General features: G+C 46.1%; 1 pseudogene; it reads right to left on the bottom strand.

Annotated features, from left to right (window-relative positions):
- Positions 1-2091: 2091 nt before the first annotated feature.
- Positions 2092-16752, bottom strand: part of LOC134369025 (histone-lysine N-methyltransferase PRDM9-like) — a 31693-nt pseudogene continuing 17032 nt past the window's right edge.

The following is a 16752-nucleotide window of genomic DNA, read 5'->3' as shown; positions in this document are numbered from 1 at the left end:
CTAGATTTAAATCAAAAAAACAAATCATAGCCAGGAGCCCTCCACGGTGCACCTGCACAGACGTGGATACAATCCAAGCAAACAGAACAGGTCTCGGAAAGTCAGAGAAAGGTAAAGAGAATAATAAAGAACTTAGGACAGGGACTCCAGGAGAGATCTGCCAGCAGCAGAGACATGGGAGCAAAATAGTCCCAGTGGCCACTTGCCTCTTGCAGCTGGAGTCCTCTCCGATGCCCTCCCAATTTTTGCCAGTGATTAAATTAGGAAATCGGATTCCAAAGTCATAGAAATGAATCATGTACCCAGCAGTAAAGCAAGCAGCGCTTTATGAAAAGAGGAGATGGACTTATTCATGAGGGGGGTAGCAACAGTAATTTAGCCCCCCCAGGGGAGCTGCTCAGGGTCTTTTTATAGGAAAGGAGTTAAGGGGTGGCAGGCAGCATCACTGGAGGTGGTCCGTTCTGTTCTTCCTGGTTGTGTCATGAGTGCATGCTCAGTAGGCAGTGCTGTTCATCATTGTCACCCCAGGAGGGTCATTGTAGCAGTCACCTTGATACTTTGTGCACAGGTGAGAATTCCTAAAGCGGTCTTAGGTTAATCTGTAACTTTTACAATTATAGTAAACAAGCCTTGGGAAGGGTTTTTTCCACTCAGGAAATATCTGTTTCCTGTCTTATGTCAGTCTGTTTTGTCAGGGCAGCCCATGGGGTAATCATTTGCCCGGAGGGGTCTCATGACTGAGGAGCGGAAAAGTAATGAAGTATCTTTTGCAGGGAAAATGGAGTCAGTTTGGTTGCAGGCTTAGCCTTACTCTGTTTCAAGAGAGGTTTAGTGACTTAGCTCACGTGGTCAGGACCCGACAGAAACGAGGCCTCTCTCTGCAGCACACACACTCTGGGGTGCTATGCTGCGCTTCCTTAGACTCCCTGGAAAAATGTGATTCCTCAGTGCACCCTCAGTGTGCAGGAGCGTGAGTGTGGAGATAAAACCCGTTTCAACCATCTTAAGCAAATGGGCACAAGGCGGAGGAGTATTGGATATGTTGGGGAAGGAATGAAGGACCAAGCCCAGGAGCGAGAGACAGACCTGGCCGCACAGATAGCTGGGTGCGGACTGGATGCACTGGGCTTTGTCTCCTCTCCCCGCTGCACCCTCAGAGGAAGAACTGGCTCTTCTCCCATCACAGAGCATGTGCCACACCTCACAGTCTGTGACGAGGTAGATTGATTTAGCTAATGCCATTTTTACTGTTCAAAAAGTGTCCTTGTTTGAACCCACCCCCCAACACCTATGGTGAAAATTGAAGTTTAAAAATTGTCCTGTTCTTACACAAATTTTAAATTCTTCCTGCCTTTGCTGTTTCCCGCCTATGCTGTCCCTGACTAATAAAACCAAGAGCTGTTTCTGGATGTATCTAGACAACCTGAGGAGGAAACCTCTCTGTGGAAGTTTTTGCTGTCCCTAAGTGATTAACTGGCTTGTCTTGGCTTCTGTAGCCAGCTTGCAGGAGGCCTCAAAAAACCCCCTCCCTCCTCAAACTAGGAGGAAACGTGTGTGACTATATGATAACTTTAAGTGTGTGACTATATGATTTTCTTGCCTGTGTGACAATGTGCCTTTAAAAGACCCTTTCAATTTAAACTCAGGGCTCTTCTCATACCAGAATATCTGGAGAGACAGTTGCCGGTAAAGACCCCCTTTTACAATTCTCAGTTGGACGTTCTGGTTCCTTTTCTGTGCGACAGCCTCACCACAAGTCCAGCTGCGGAGAGACTGGGATCCAGGGTGGTCAGATTCCCAAGTGGCAGATGTCCACTGGCTGCCGCCAGCCCAGCACTGCGGGAGTTGGTGTTTAGTGGGTGCAGAGTCTCAGTCTGGGAGATGAGAGAGTTCTGGAGAGGGACAGTGGTGATGTTTGCACAGCAGTGTGAACGTGCTCAATACCCCTGACCTGGACACTTAGATGGTCAAGATGGTCAGTTCTATGTTACGAATGTTTCACCACAATAAAGATTATTCCTTAGAGAGAGATACTGACGGGTGCACTGAGAGATGGGCTTAGATGGGGCCCACTTGGGTTGGGCCCCAACCTTAAGCCATGCAGCTTGCGTGGCGCCGTGGCTGGGCGCTCGCAGGCGTCAGTGGCATGGCCAGGGAGGTCAGTCCCCAGCCCAGGATGGCGCAGGCAGCAGAAAGGCGTCCTGGCGAGGGATCATCCCGGGGCTGTCCAGGGCCAGGGGACCCTCGGGCTGCAGCAGCGAGTAGGACTAATGGTCCCAGAAGGAGCGCGGCTGTGAGGGCGTCGTGTCCATCCATACTCGGGTGGCCAAACGGCAGAGAGCAGGTGTCCACGAGAGCCCTCTTGACCCGCGGGCGGAGCGGCGGACCCCGGGTCGCGGTGCGTGCGGCCCGTCTCTGGACCCTGCGGGCCGGGTCCACACAGCTGTGGGGTGGCGAAGCCTGGAGCCCGGGAGCCCGGGACCCCGGGCCGCAACCGCACCGCATAGTGAGCCCCGGGGACGTGTGCCAGGCGCGTTCCGGGGCGGGAGTCAGGACGGGGAGGGAGCCAAGGAGCGACAGGGGCAACCGGGGCGCCGCCCAGGGCCATGCTCTGCCAGAGACTGCGCGACGGCCGCCGTGAGCCTCCCAGCGCCCGGGCACCGCCGCGCGCCCCGGGCCACCTGCTCCCCGGGGCCCAGCTGCCGCGCGGCTACCCCAGTCCAACGCCCCGCTCTCTGCCGGCGCCACCCCGCCTACCCGCCACACCCGTCACCGCTCGGCTCCACTCGGTCCCATCCGCCACCGCTTGGCTCCACCCGCCACCGCTCGACTTCACTCGCCACCGTCCGGCTCCGCTTGGTCCCATCCGCCAGCATTCGCTCAGATGGCAGCCTGAGGGTGGGGTGCAGGTGTAGGTCCTGCAGAGCGACAGCTGAGGGGCAGGTGTTGGTGCAGCAGAGTGACAGCTGGGGTGCAGGTGTAGGAAGTGGGCAGCTGGCAGACGGGAGGTTTGCCCCTACTTTAGGTGGTTCCCGAGTGTCCACCTTCTGACTGCATCCTTCACCCTCTCCGCGAGCCAGACGGAGCCTGTCAGCAGGTGGGAAGCCGAGCGTGCAGGGCGTCAGCAGTCCAGGGGATCTGCCATCACCGGACAGGGGCTACCTCAGCAGAGCTTGAGCCACGACGCCAGGTGTAGTGGATCGAATCATGCCCCCCGCCAACTCATTGCAGCTTGAATTGTGTCCCCCAAGTTTTATGAATTAGAAACTTAGGGAGGTCAAGATGGCGGAAGAGGAGAGGTGCCTGCCGCTTTTCCGCCACCAGTAGAAGCAGCCTGAGGCCCGCGCCGGATGCAGCTGTAGCAGAGTCAGCGCAAAGGAACGGCTTCGAAAGGGTGTCTTTACCCTGCCGAGAACCGGGAATCTTCCCCCAACGCAAGCAAGGGACCCCCCGGTTCGCCGCAGCCCGCGTCTCAGCCGCAGCCGCAGAAGTGGAAACATGGAGGCCTGAACAGCGTGTGTCACCCCAGGCTGCAGAGGTGACCACAGCTTCTGACCCCCACCCCCCGCCTCCACCTGCCCGTCCCTGGAGCTGGAAGCAATTCAACTGGCGGCCGAGAAAGGGAGACGTCCAGTGGGAGAGGCAGAATTTCCATGGAGACCACATGCCCTGCAGGGCCGCCACTGCGTGATCCAACTGGTAGGCTTCACAGCTGCCACCCAGCTTCATTCCCAGCTCAGCCCAGTGCATACAAGGCGGGGAGACATCTGGCAGGGGAGGCGGGAACTCCACAGGGTCCACGCTGCTGCTGCACAATCCAGCAGCAGGTAGGCTTCACCACCGCCACCCGGCTCCATCCCAAGCCCCGCCTAGCGCACACAGGGCAGGGAGACATCCTGCAGGGGAAGGGGAAGCTCTGCAGAGACCACACGCTCTGCGGTGCCTCGGTGCATCCCAGCAGCCCGGAACAGAGCACACAGGAACAGGGAGTCACTGAGGTAGCGATACCAAATTGGCAACCACAGCAACATCTTAGTCAGTCAATAGTGCCAAACCTGTGGACTGTGAAACCCCCTGCCACAATGAATAAACAACAAAGAAAAGATAGAAATACAAAAAATCAAGAAAGTACACCACCAAAAGATAATAAATCTCAAGCTCTAGATCCTATAGAACAAGAAGCCCTTGAAGTGACTGACAAGGAATTTCAAGTGATAATTCTGAGGAAACTGAATGAGATACAAGAAAACTCAGCTAGACATCATGATGAAATGAGGAAAAGTATACAGGACCTGAAAGAGGAAATGTACAAGGAAATCAATGCCCTGAAAAAAAATGTAGCAGAACTTGCCGAACTGAAGAAGTTATTCAGGGAAATAAAAAACACAACGGAGAGCTTAACCAACAGGCTTGTGGAACTTGAAGAGAGAACCTCTGAACTTGAAGATGGGCTGTTTGAAATAACACAAGCAGACAAAAAAAAAAAAAAAAAAAAAAAAAAGAAAGAAAGAAAGAAAGAAAGAAAGAAAAAAGAATCAAAGGCATTGAAGAAAATCTGAGAGAGATATCAGATAACCTTAAGCGCTCAAATATCCGACTCATGGGTATTCCAGAAGGGGAGGAAAAAGGAAATTGCATTGAAAACATATTCAACAAAATAGTGGCAGAAAACTTCCCAGGTATAGGAAAAATCACAGATCTTCAGATCTAGGAAGCTCAACGATCTCCAAATGTATTCAACTCAAAAAGGCCTTCTCCAAGACACGTTATAGTCAAATTGGCAAAACTCAAAGACATAGAGAGAATCTTAAAAGCTGCAAGAGAGAAGCATCAAATCATCTATAAGGGAGCCCCAATCAGACTAACATCAGACTTTTCATCACAAACCCTAAAAGCCAGAAAGGAAAGGGATGATATATTCAAAACACTAAAAGAGAGATTGCCAGCCAAGAATACTCTTCCCTGCAAGGCTATCCTTCCGAAACAAAGGGCAAATAATATATTTCTCAGATAAACATAAACTGCGGGAGTTCACCACCACACGACCACCCTTACAAGAAATCCTCAAGGGAGTACTGGGTTTGGTTCCTGAAAAATAACTACCACTGCCATAAAAACCCAAGAAAAATCTAAAGCCACTAGTATAATACAAATGGCATTCATGAAGAGAAAACAAACAAACAAAAAGGCTATCTACAACCTAAGGAACCAACAAACACAGAAAACAAACAGTAAATCAGAAAGCAAGGAACAAAAGACACTGAAGCCAACCAAACAACAATCAACAAAATGCTAGGAATAAACCAACACTATTCAATAACAACTCATAATGTAAAAGGCTTAAATTCCCCAATCAAAAGACACAGACTTGCTGACTGGATTAAAAAGGAGGACCCAACTATACGCTGCCTTCAAGACACCCACCTCACCTATAAAGACTCACATAGACTAAGAGTGAAAGGATGGGAAAAGATTTACCATGCAAACAGAAAAGAAAAAACGAGCTGGAGTAGCTATTCTTATATCTGACAAAGTAGACTTTAAACTAAAAACCATAAAAAGAGACGACGAGGGAACTATATAATGATAAAAGGACTGATCCATCAAGAAGACATAACAATCATAAATATGTATGGACCCAATGTTGGAGCAGCCAGATTTATAAAACAAACTCTATTAGAACTAAAGAAGGAAATAGACACTACTACCATAATAGCAGGGGACCTGAACACCCCACTGTCAATATAGGACAGATCATCTAGGCAAAGAATCAGCAGAGAAGCACAAGATCTAAAAAATACTCTAGACCAGTTGGACTTGGCAGATATCTACAGAACATTCCACCCAACAACCTCAGAAAATTCATTCTTCTCATCAGCACATGGATCATTCTCCAGGATAGATCACATATTGGGTCATAAATCAAGTCTCAACAAATTCAAAAAAATTGGAATTATCCCATGTATTTTCTCAGACCATAATGGATTAAAACTAGAAATCAATAACAAACGAAATTCTCGAAACTACACAAACACATGGAAATTAAACCGTATTCTACTTAATGACATATGGGTCCAAGAATAAATCAAGCAGGAAATCAAAACATTTATTGAAACTAATGAAAATAATGATACATCATTATTATTATCCCAAAACCTGTGGGATACGTCAAAAGCGGTATTAAGGGGGAAATTTATTGCATTAAATGCTCACCTCAGAAGAATGGAAAGATGGCAAGTGAACAACCTAACACTTCACCTTAAAGATCTAGAAAAACAAGAACAATCCAAACCTAAAGTTCGCAGACGGAAAGAAATCATTAAGATTAGAGCAGAACTTAATGAAATTGAAACCCAAAAAACAATACAACAGATCAATGAATCAAAAAGTTGGTTTTTTGAAAAGATAAATAAAATTGACAAACCATTAGCATGGCTAAAAAAAAAAAAAAAGGAAGAGAGAAGATTCAGATAACAAAAATTAGAAATGAAAAAGGTGATATTACAACTGATTCATCTGAAATACAAGGAATCATTCAAGACTACTATAAACAACTATCCACCAACAAGTTTGAAAATCTGGAGGAAATGGATAAATTTCTGAACACACACCAGCTCCCAAAACTGAGCCATGAAGATACAGAAAATCTGAACAGACCAATAACAATAAAGGAGATTGAAGCTGTTAGCAGAAAGCTCCCAACAAAGAAAAGCCCAGGACCAGATGGATTCACAGCAGAATTTTACCAAACAATCAAAGAGGAATTGACACCAATTCTTTACAGACTATTCCAAAAGATTGAAACAGACGCAAGTCTCCCTAACTCTTTCTATGAAGCAAACATCATCCTGATACCAAAACCAGGTAAAGACAGAAACAGAAAAGAAAACAACAGGCCGATATCCTTGATGAATATAGATGCAAAAATCCTCACTAAAATACTAGCAAAGAGAATACAGCAACACATATGTAAAATTATTAACTACAATCAAGTGGGATTCATCCAGGGATGTAAGGTTTGTTCAACTTATGCAAATCAATAAATGTGATTCACCATATTAATAAAATCAAACACAAGGACCATTTGATCATCTCTGTAGATGCTGAAAAAACATTTGATAAAATTCAACACTCATTCATGACAAAGACCCTCTATAAGTTAGGTATAGAGGGAAAGCATCTCAAAATAATTAAAGCCATATATAATAAACCCACTGCCAATATCATCCTGAATAGGGAAAAGCTGAAAGCTGTTCCTTTAAGAACAGGAACTAGACAAGGATGCCCACTCTCACCACTCCTATTCAACATAGTGTTGGAAGTACTAGCCAGAGCAATCAGAGAAGAGAAGGAAATAAAGGGCATCCAGATTGGAAAAGGTGAAGTCAAACTGTCCCTGTTTGCAGATGACATGACCCTATATATCGAACAGCCTAAAGCCTCTACAATAAAAAAAAAAAAAAAAAAAAACTCTTGAAGGTGATAAATGACTTCAGCACAGTAGCAGGATACAAAATCAACACACAAAAATTAGGAGCATTTCTATTCTCCAATAGTGAACATGCAGAAAGAGAAATCAAGAAAGCCAGCCCATTTACAACAGCCACCAAAAAAAATAAAATACTTAGGAATTGAGTTAACCAAGGATGTGAAAAATCTCTATAATGAGAACTACAAACCACTGCTGAGAGAAATTAGAGAGGATACAAGAAGATGGAAAGATATCCCATGCTCTTGGATTGGAAGAATCAACATAGTGAAAATGTCCATACTACCCAAAATGATATACAAATTTAATGCAGTCCCCATCAAAAGTCCAATGACATTTTTCTCAGAAATGGAAAGAACTATCCAGAAATTTACGTGGAATAACAAAAGACCACGCATAGCCAAAGCAACGCTGAGCAAAAAAAATAAAGCTGGAGGCATAACACCACCTGACTTTAAACTATACTACAAAGCTATAATAACCAAAACAGTATGGCACTGGCATAAAAACAGACACACTGATCAATGGATTAGAATTGAGAATCCAGAAATCAACCCACACACCTACAGCTATCTGATCTTTGACACAGGCACCGAGCCTATACTCTGGGGAAGAGACTGCCTCTTTAGCAAATGGTGCTGGGAGAACTCGATATCAATATGCAGGAGAATGAAACTAGACCCACAGCTTTCACCATACACTAAAGTCAACTCAAAATTCATTAAAGAATTAAATACACACCCTGAAACAATAAAACTTCTTAAAGAAAACATAGGAGAGACACTTCAGGAAATAGGACTGGACACAGACTTCATGAATACAACCCCAAAGCACGGGCAACCAAAGGAAAAATAAACAAATGGGATTATATCAAACTAAAGAGCTTCTGCACAGCAAAAGAAACAATTAACAGAGTTAAAAGACAACCAACAGAGTGGGAGAAAATATTTGCAAAATATACATCTGACAAAGGATTAATATCCAGAATATACAAGGAACTCAAACAACTTTACAAGAAAAAAACAAGCAACCCAATTAAAAAATGGGCAAAAGAGCTAAGTAGGCATTTCTCTAAGGAAGATATACAAATGGCCAACAGACATATAAAAAAATGCTCAACATCACTCAGCATCCGGGAAATGCAAATCAAAACTACACTGAGATACCATCTCACCCCAGTTAGGATGGCTAAAATCCAAGAGACTCTGAACAATAAATGCTGGCAAGGTTGCGGAGAAAAAGGAACTCTCATACATTTTTGGTGGGACTGCAAAATGGTGCAGCCTCTATGGAAAATGGTATGGAGGTTCCTCAAACAATTCCAGATAGATCTTCCATATGACCCAGCTATCCCACTGCTGGGAATATACCCAGAGGGATGGAAATCATCAAGTCGAAGGTATACCTGTTCCCCAATGTTTATCGCAGCACTCTTTACAATAGCCAAGAGTTGGAACCAGCCCAAATGTCCATCATCGGATGAGTGGATACGGAAAATGCAGTATATCTACACAATGGAATACTACTCTGCTATAAAAAGGAATGAAATAGTGCCATTTGCAACAACATGGATGGACCTTGAGAGAATTATATTAAGTGAAACAAGTCAGGCACAGAAAGAGAAATACCACATGTTCTCACTTATTGATGGGAGCTAAAAATAGATAAATAAATTCACACACACACACACACACACACACACACACACACACAAAAAAAAAAAACGGCGTGTGGGGGGGAGATATAATAGCTATAATTCCTTGAAGTTGATACGATGAGCAAACAGAAAGGACATTGTTGGGAGGGAGAGGGGAGAGAGAGGAGGGAGGGAGGTTTCAGTAATGGGCCACAATAATCAACAACATTGTATATTGACAAAATAAAATTAACAAAATAAATAAATAAATAAATAAACTTAGCCCCCACTGTGACTGTTAAGAGGGTGGGAAATCCTATTATGGTAATTGAAAGGTGGAGCCTTAAAGAGGTGACTGGATTGTAGGACCATGCAGTAGTGAATGGATTAAAAATGGTGCTCAGGGGCGTGTTTCTGAGGGCTTTAAAAGAAGAGGAGAGCCTGACTCTCTCTCTCTCTCTCTGTCTTGCTTCCTCCCACCATGTGATCTGCTGGTACCCGCCAGCTGCTGCTGCTTTTCCTCCATGAGTAGAAGCAGCCGGAGGCCTGCGCCAGATGCAGCTGTCCCAGAATCCTAAGCCAAATAAACCTCTTTCCATTTTAAATTACCCAGTCTCAGGTATTCTGTTACAGCAACACAAAAATGGGCTAATACAGCAGGGTCTGTGACTAAATTTTGCCACAGACTGGCTGAGTTCTTGGATAATTTGCCAAGAAATGGAGACTTTTATGTAAGTGTGCTTCTGGACAAATACATATACACCTCTATATATCTCTCTCACCGTATAAATATCTCACTATATATCTCTCACTGTGTATCTCTCATTATATAAAAACCTTACTATTTATTTATTTCATTATGTATCTCTCACTGTATAATCCTCTCATTATACGCATATCTCACTATATAAACATCTCACTATAAAAATATCTCACTATATATCTCACTATATAAATATCTCAGCATGTCTCACTTTACATCTCTCACTGTATATCTCTCATTATACACACAATCGAACTCTCTTCTCTCATGTTCTTTTCCATCTATCACAATATTATCGATGTCACTGGCTACAAGAAGCAGCAGTCACTGGCTGCTTCTGACCTTAATTGGGTAGACACACATGGTGTTTAGGACAATGTCAGGCCGATGTCCTCAGTGTCAGCTCTCTGCAGGTCATCAGCTGGGGGACACTTGGGTGACTTCTGAGATGTGCTGACCATTCCTGCCCATCTCCAGGCACCACGGGTACATTGCTGAGGGTCAGACTGGACAATGGGTAGATTGTGGTGACAAGACCCACCCAGGGCAATCTGGGTGCCCAGACACCTCAATCCCAACACCTGGCATGGTCCAGTGACTGCCATCCCTGGCTGCACTGCAGACACTCTCGGGATGCTTCTTTTTCATTCTGGCTAGTTGATTTGAAATTCTTATGTGGTCGTCATAGGGTTCAGGGCTACCTGTGATCCAGGTGGAGGCCCCTTCTCAGTCTGGCTTCCACTCTCATCTACTGAAAGGAAACAAGCAATGTAGACAGGGTTTAATTCCCTGTTGGAAAGCAAGATGCAGACAGAAGTTTTGAGAAATGGTTCCAGGTCCAGAGCTGTGTGGCCCCCCATCCCCACCCCAACACCCCAGGGCTCTGTGAACCCATGGGGGTGGGTTCGTTCTGTTGATAGGAACTGTAGGGACAGAGACGCCAGTATTACACGGGTTAATGTTAGGATTATGCCTCGAGGTTTAGGGCTGGATATCATGGTTGTGGTCAGGGTTGGTTCTCAGGTAACCTCAAACCCTTCCTTAACTTGAAAGGGCTGAGGCCAGTGTTTCCTGTACTCAGTTGCATTTTTCTAGGATCCCAATTTGCTCCAGCACTTGTTTAAAATTCCCCATATTACCTTGTAATATATCCAGTGCAGTCAGTCTCCAGCACGTTGTTTCAATCCTGTAACCCTCAACAGGCAGGTGGATGTTTCGTCAACCTTTGATTTCCTTCCTCAGCATTCTGCGCACATCAGGACAGCCATGACACATCTGCAGGGATTACTTTTAGCACTTTTCTTAGAGGAATTAAATGCTGTTTTCGAGACTCTGGGTTTCATCACAACTTCATTGCTTGTGATGCACTTGCCAACTCCAGGTCAGCCTGTTGTTTTTCTGTGAACTCACCACCTCTCTCTCTCTCAACAGCAGAATCTGATCAGAAATTGGCTCCCACGTCGAATGCTGTATGCCAGTCACAGCCCTGAGGGAAAGAGGTCTTCAAGTCTGAACCTGTGGGCTGTCCACCTAGCTCCCTGGAGCTGTGCCTGGACAGGGCCTTGAGACCTATGGGGCCTCCATGTTGGGCAGTGCCCCCAATGCTCAGAGCCCACCCGGCACAGGATCAGTAGCTTTCTCCCCAGTGCCCACCGGCCTCTCACTGAAGACACACTCAGTCTGTGCAGAGACATGGTTTTCTTCTCTGTGTGAGGATTCACTCCCAGAAGGGACCAGGAGCAGAAGGAGGAGCAGAGGAGGGGGCACCATCCCCATCTCCCCCCTGCTCCTCTGTGGAACCCTGGCCCTGGACACCAGCCTTTTATACCCCATCCCAAGCTCCCCAGCTTCAGACAGGTCACAGTGGAGTCCCCAAAATGTTACTCCCATGACTCCATCCATCTACCACCTCCTAGAGCATTCTCCTCCTGGGTACCTGCCCAGGCAGATTTGTCCCATGACTCCTTCCCTTCTCCAGGCCCCACCTCCCTCTCCCCAATTCCAGAGACTTCATTTTACAGGTGGAACGTTTGGGTCTGGGGGAGATGACCTACCTTGGAGCATATGCAAATTATATGTCGGGCAGCCTCAGACCAAGACCGCAGTGGTCTCCTCCCTCCCCCCTCACGCTGTTTCCAGGAGCTGGAGGATCAGGGACCAAGAGTCCACAGCTGGGGAGGGCTCTGTGATTACAGGGTTTGGGCCCACCCCACCACCGAAGCCCTGCTCTGTAAACATGCCCCAGATCCTGGGGCTGCAATTGCCCCCTCCGCTATGATGCCTGATACCCAGCCTAAGACTGGACCCATAGAGAAGGGGTTGGGGGCTCGGGGAACTGGTTTCCTGACTCCTTTTCCTTGTCTCTTGAGTTCCCACTCACGTCCCTGCCTGGCTTCTGCCTCTAAGGCTACAGAGATCAGAGGAAACAGGAAAGGCCAAGGGGGTGCTGGTGGAGGCGGGCCCCTCCTGGCCCATCTCAGTCTCCATGTCCTCCCCTGGTTCTCTCCCTGGGCCCAGGAGGTGATTTAAGCAGGGCTTGGTTCCCATGAGACTAAGCTGAGAGTCCAAGTTCTCCGTGGCCTCCTGGACTCTCCCACCTTTGGGACTGAGAACAAGGTACACAGCCTGCACTGTAGCTTTGTCTGGGGATGATGTTTATTGGAACAGGAGGCCAGAAGGACATGGAGGGGAGCCAAGTGGGACATGGAGGGGATCCGCACCCGTCCACAGACCATGAACCCTTAAGGAACCCCTGCCTCCCACATTTTCTGCCTCATCTCTGGTCATGAAAATGGAGGGTGTGTTTGATCGGTCACATCTGTCTCTACACTCCTGGGGAATATGAGAGGTCAAGAGAAGTTCTCTGAAGTTCCCTCAGTGCTGGGTTGTGGAGGTGTGTGGTGGCCACACACTCTCTGTTGAGATGTGGTTTTACTGCTGACTCACTTGCCCTTCCTGCAAACATAGGGCTTCTCCCCTGTGTGCGTCCTCTGGTGTCGCATGAGGTGTGACTTACAGCCAAAGCCTCTCCCACACTCCCTGCAAACATAGGGCTTCTCCCCTGTGTGTGTCCTCTGGTGTCAGATGAGGCCTGACTTGTTACTGAAGCCTCTCCCACACTCTCCACACTTGACTTTTGCAATTCTTGAGATTCTTACCCCCACAGATAACTTGCCTGTGTTCTCTGGATTCACCTTCTGGCCTGTTCTGGACTCTTCTTCCATCTCACTCTCCCTAGAACTCCCCATTTGGCCTTTGGGCGGGCTGGAAAATGTGCTTGAAATCCTCCTGTGCCTTGTCCTCTTATATAAGGGTTGGACCTTTCTTTGGCCTCTTGACCTTCGGCCTCATCATTCCAGCTGTGTGGATCAGGATGTTGCTGCTCCTGATTCTGACCCACTGCACAGAGATCTCCTGGCTGGAGATGTTCTCTTGCAGATGTCTCTGGGAAGGTTGGAGAGGAGTGATTTTGTTCCACATGTTGCCTGAGGAATTTCTGACTGGAGAAGGCCAGAGGACATGAAGAACAAGGGTGGATCTCTGGCTTTGGTTCCGCTGAAAGCAGAAGGTTTTGGTCAGGGGAGGTGTAGACAACTGGGCCATCTGCTTTGTTGTATGGTAAGGCCTGCTCCACTAATCATTCCTCATGTGTTAATACAAGCTGTCTCCCACCGAGCATTCCTTTACAGTCTATTTTTCATTCTGTTTTTGTTTACTACATCTTCCTCAGAAATCTAGAAAGCCCACATCAAGGGCCTTGTCTATGGATCAGCCAAACCAGGGACCTTCAATAGCATCAGAGGCAGCTTCAGTCTTTATACAGAAGGAACTGCAGTGACTTCCCCCCCACACACACTACAATTATCTTCTAGGTCATATCATATCCTCTTCTCTCCCTAATCTCTGGGTACTTTTCCTGATAGAGCATCTGCAGCTATTTTATTCTACTGAGAAATAATAACTCTGGATTACATAGATGGTGATAGAGTTTGGATGTGTTGTCCCCCCAAAACTCATGTGAAAATCTGATCCCCAATATGGCAGTGTTGGGAGCTGTTTGAATCATGGGGGCAGATCCCTCATGAATGAATTACTGTTCTCCCCGGAAGGTTGCAGTAGTGAGTGAGTTCTCACTCTATTAGTTCCCATGAGGGCTGGTTGTTTAAAAGACCCTAGCACCTCCCCCATCTCTTTCTCTTGCTTCCTCTTGCTGCTTGTACCCGCCAGCTGCCTACCACTTTCCACCATGAGTAGAAGCAGCCTGAGGCTCATGCCAGGTGCAGCTGTCCCAGAATCATAAGCTAAATAAACCTCTGTTCTTTATAAATTATCCAGTCTCAGGTATTGTGTTATAGCAACACGAAAAGGGGCTATTATGGATGGACTCATCCTTAGTGACTTTTGTTATGAGGGGAAAAGGATCTAGGAAGTCAGGAACCACTTCGTTTGGAGATGCACAAATGTAGAAGGCAGTGTAGAGTTAAAGAGCATGTGTAAGTACACCTGAGTTTGAGTCTCCCCAGTCAAAGACATTTAATTGTGGACTCTTGTGTACCTGGTTCTCCATCAGGAAGTGGGATTCAGAGTGGTCCAGGCCCCCTTGAGTAAAGGACTCTGGTTCCTGCTGCCTAAACTAGATTATGGATTGCTTCCATCTCAGTGTCCACAAATCATAAAATAAAAATATGTTCTTCCTTGGGTGACACATCAAGTATTCCTACTTGAGGTATTTCATTCAGTCTTAACACATTTCAAATTTAATAGGAAGTTCTGTTTTAATTGTATCCCTAATCAGACTTCTTTCCTCCTGACTCCCATCTTTATCCAACCCACCATCCTCTCTTACCTGGAGACTGATGTGGCGTCTGAGGGGATTACACACTGCAGATTATTTTCTGAAAATTAACTCAAATTCCACAATTGTTTCCATCTCAGGAAAATCCCCAGTGTCTTGGCAGGAATCATGGGCACTACATGTCCAGGCTTCTGTGTATCTCTCTGACCTCTGCTCTCTTCTCTGCTTCCTTCACCTGGGTGGTCTCAGCCATTCCTCAAACACCCTCACTCTCTCCTGCCTCAGAGCTGTTGCACGAGCTGCTCCTTCTGCCTGGAGACATTTGAGCACAACTCTGCACCTCTCAAATGTTATGTCCTGAGAGGAACCTTCCCTCATGTTCCCTGCCATACCCTCGCTCCCCTCATGATGATCTCTAGGCACTTTTCTGGCTTAGTTTTCTTGAAAGCATGAATGACTATCTCATTTTATGCACATGCCTGTGTGTGTCTGCGTGTTTCCCTAACTCACATGTTAGCTGCTCAATAGCACTTATTCTGATCATCTGGTTCTATCCATATTTCCTATTCCTCGAACATTGTCTGGCACAGAGTAAGAATTCACATGACAACTAATTGAAATAATGAATGAATGAAAAACAACATATGTATGTTATTTAGAAATACGGAAGAAATTAAGAAATAATTAAAAGAGCCAGAAGAAACTGCCTTGTTGAAACAGCCGGTAGGTGCTTGAGAACTTGTTCTTTGTCTCTAAGCCTGTCAGGACTATATGTTGTTATATATTTTGCATATAAAGTAGTTAAAAAAATAAAATGAGAACAAAAGTTTTAAAATATAAATTGTCCCTAAAAGTCAAATGCATATGAAACAAAGCCTTAATTTCAGAAACACCTGATTTGAAATTTTTCTGACTTCAGACTGCATTTTACTCTACTTAACAGTTGTACCATGAAAATTCCCAAGGAGAATTCTTTCTTTTCTGTCCTTTTTAAAGAATAATGTGGTGCCTACCTCTCCCTGCCGTGAGCTCTTTCTTCCACTTGCTGTCCCACTTGATACGCAGCTCCTGGCCATATTCATCCCCGTACCAGACCAGCAGTTCACAGCCCGGCCTGATGACCTGGCAAGTTCGATAGAAGATCTGCCCGTGGTATTGAAAGGCCACCAGGTTCTGCTCTTCATCATCCCGGGCACAGTTCACATACCTGGGGTTGAGGCAGACAAAGGGACAGAAAATAACAGGCAGTGAGTCTCCACTACCTGCCAGGGCCGTGTTGGGCTTGTCACCAGATGGTCAAGGCCCCCATGCTGTGACTGGCCATGCCGTTACCCTCCTCCAGGAACCTGCTGTTCATACCTAAGCCTCTTTCTCCAAGTCCTGCTTATGGTGCTCATGCTGCCTGGAATGCTTTCCCCCCCTTGCCTACTTAACCATTCTTCAAAGCCCAATTACAGACTTACCTCCACCATGATTGGCCATAAAACACTGACTTCTCACTTCTCTAAACTCTCAATCGATTTCTACTTATACCACAGAATTTGGTGTTTAATCAATCATGTACTCTGCTTCTAGATTAGCTCACATCATTCCATAATCACCCCAAGTCTATCTTCTTTTGAAAGACCTTTTTCTAATCTCCCATAGTTTACCCAGGTGCCATTCACCTGCCTCCCTGGGTTCCCATAGAAACTTAGATGTTCCTTTGGCCTAGCATGATAATACACAATAATAACAGCATATCCCTATTCTTATCCTCTAATAAAACAAGAACCTTCATGGAAAGGGGCTGGTCCATGCAGCACAGAGGTCCATGACCACCCTGCAGCTCACTTCTCAGGCTTCAGGTTTTAATTTCACTGAAGCTGGGAAGAATTCCTGTCCTCACAGATTAAAGGTCCCTTGTTTTACATTGTCTTGGCCTTGTGTACTTCTCCTATAATAGAATGTTTCATTTATGCTTGCAATAGTCCTTCACAAGGGCATGGGTTGTGTGATCTATTCATGAGATGTACTCCATTTTCTAAACTAGAGTACAGTAAATGCTTAATAAATGCTGATTAGATAAA

The sequence above is a fragment of the Cynocephalus volans genome, unplaced genomic scaffold (assembly GCF_027409185.1).
Source record: "Cynocephalus volans isolate mCynVol1 unplaced genomic scaffold, mCynVol1.pri scaffold_35, whole genome shotgun sequence".
Lineage (NCBI taxonomy): Eukaryota > Metazoa > Chordata > Mammalia > Dermoptera > Cynocephalidae > Cynocephalus > Cynocephalus volans.
This window is presented reverse-complemented; position numbering and strand designations above follow the sequence as displayed.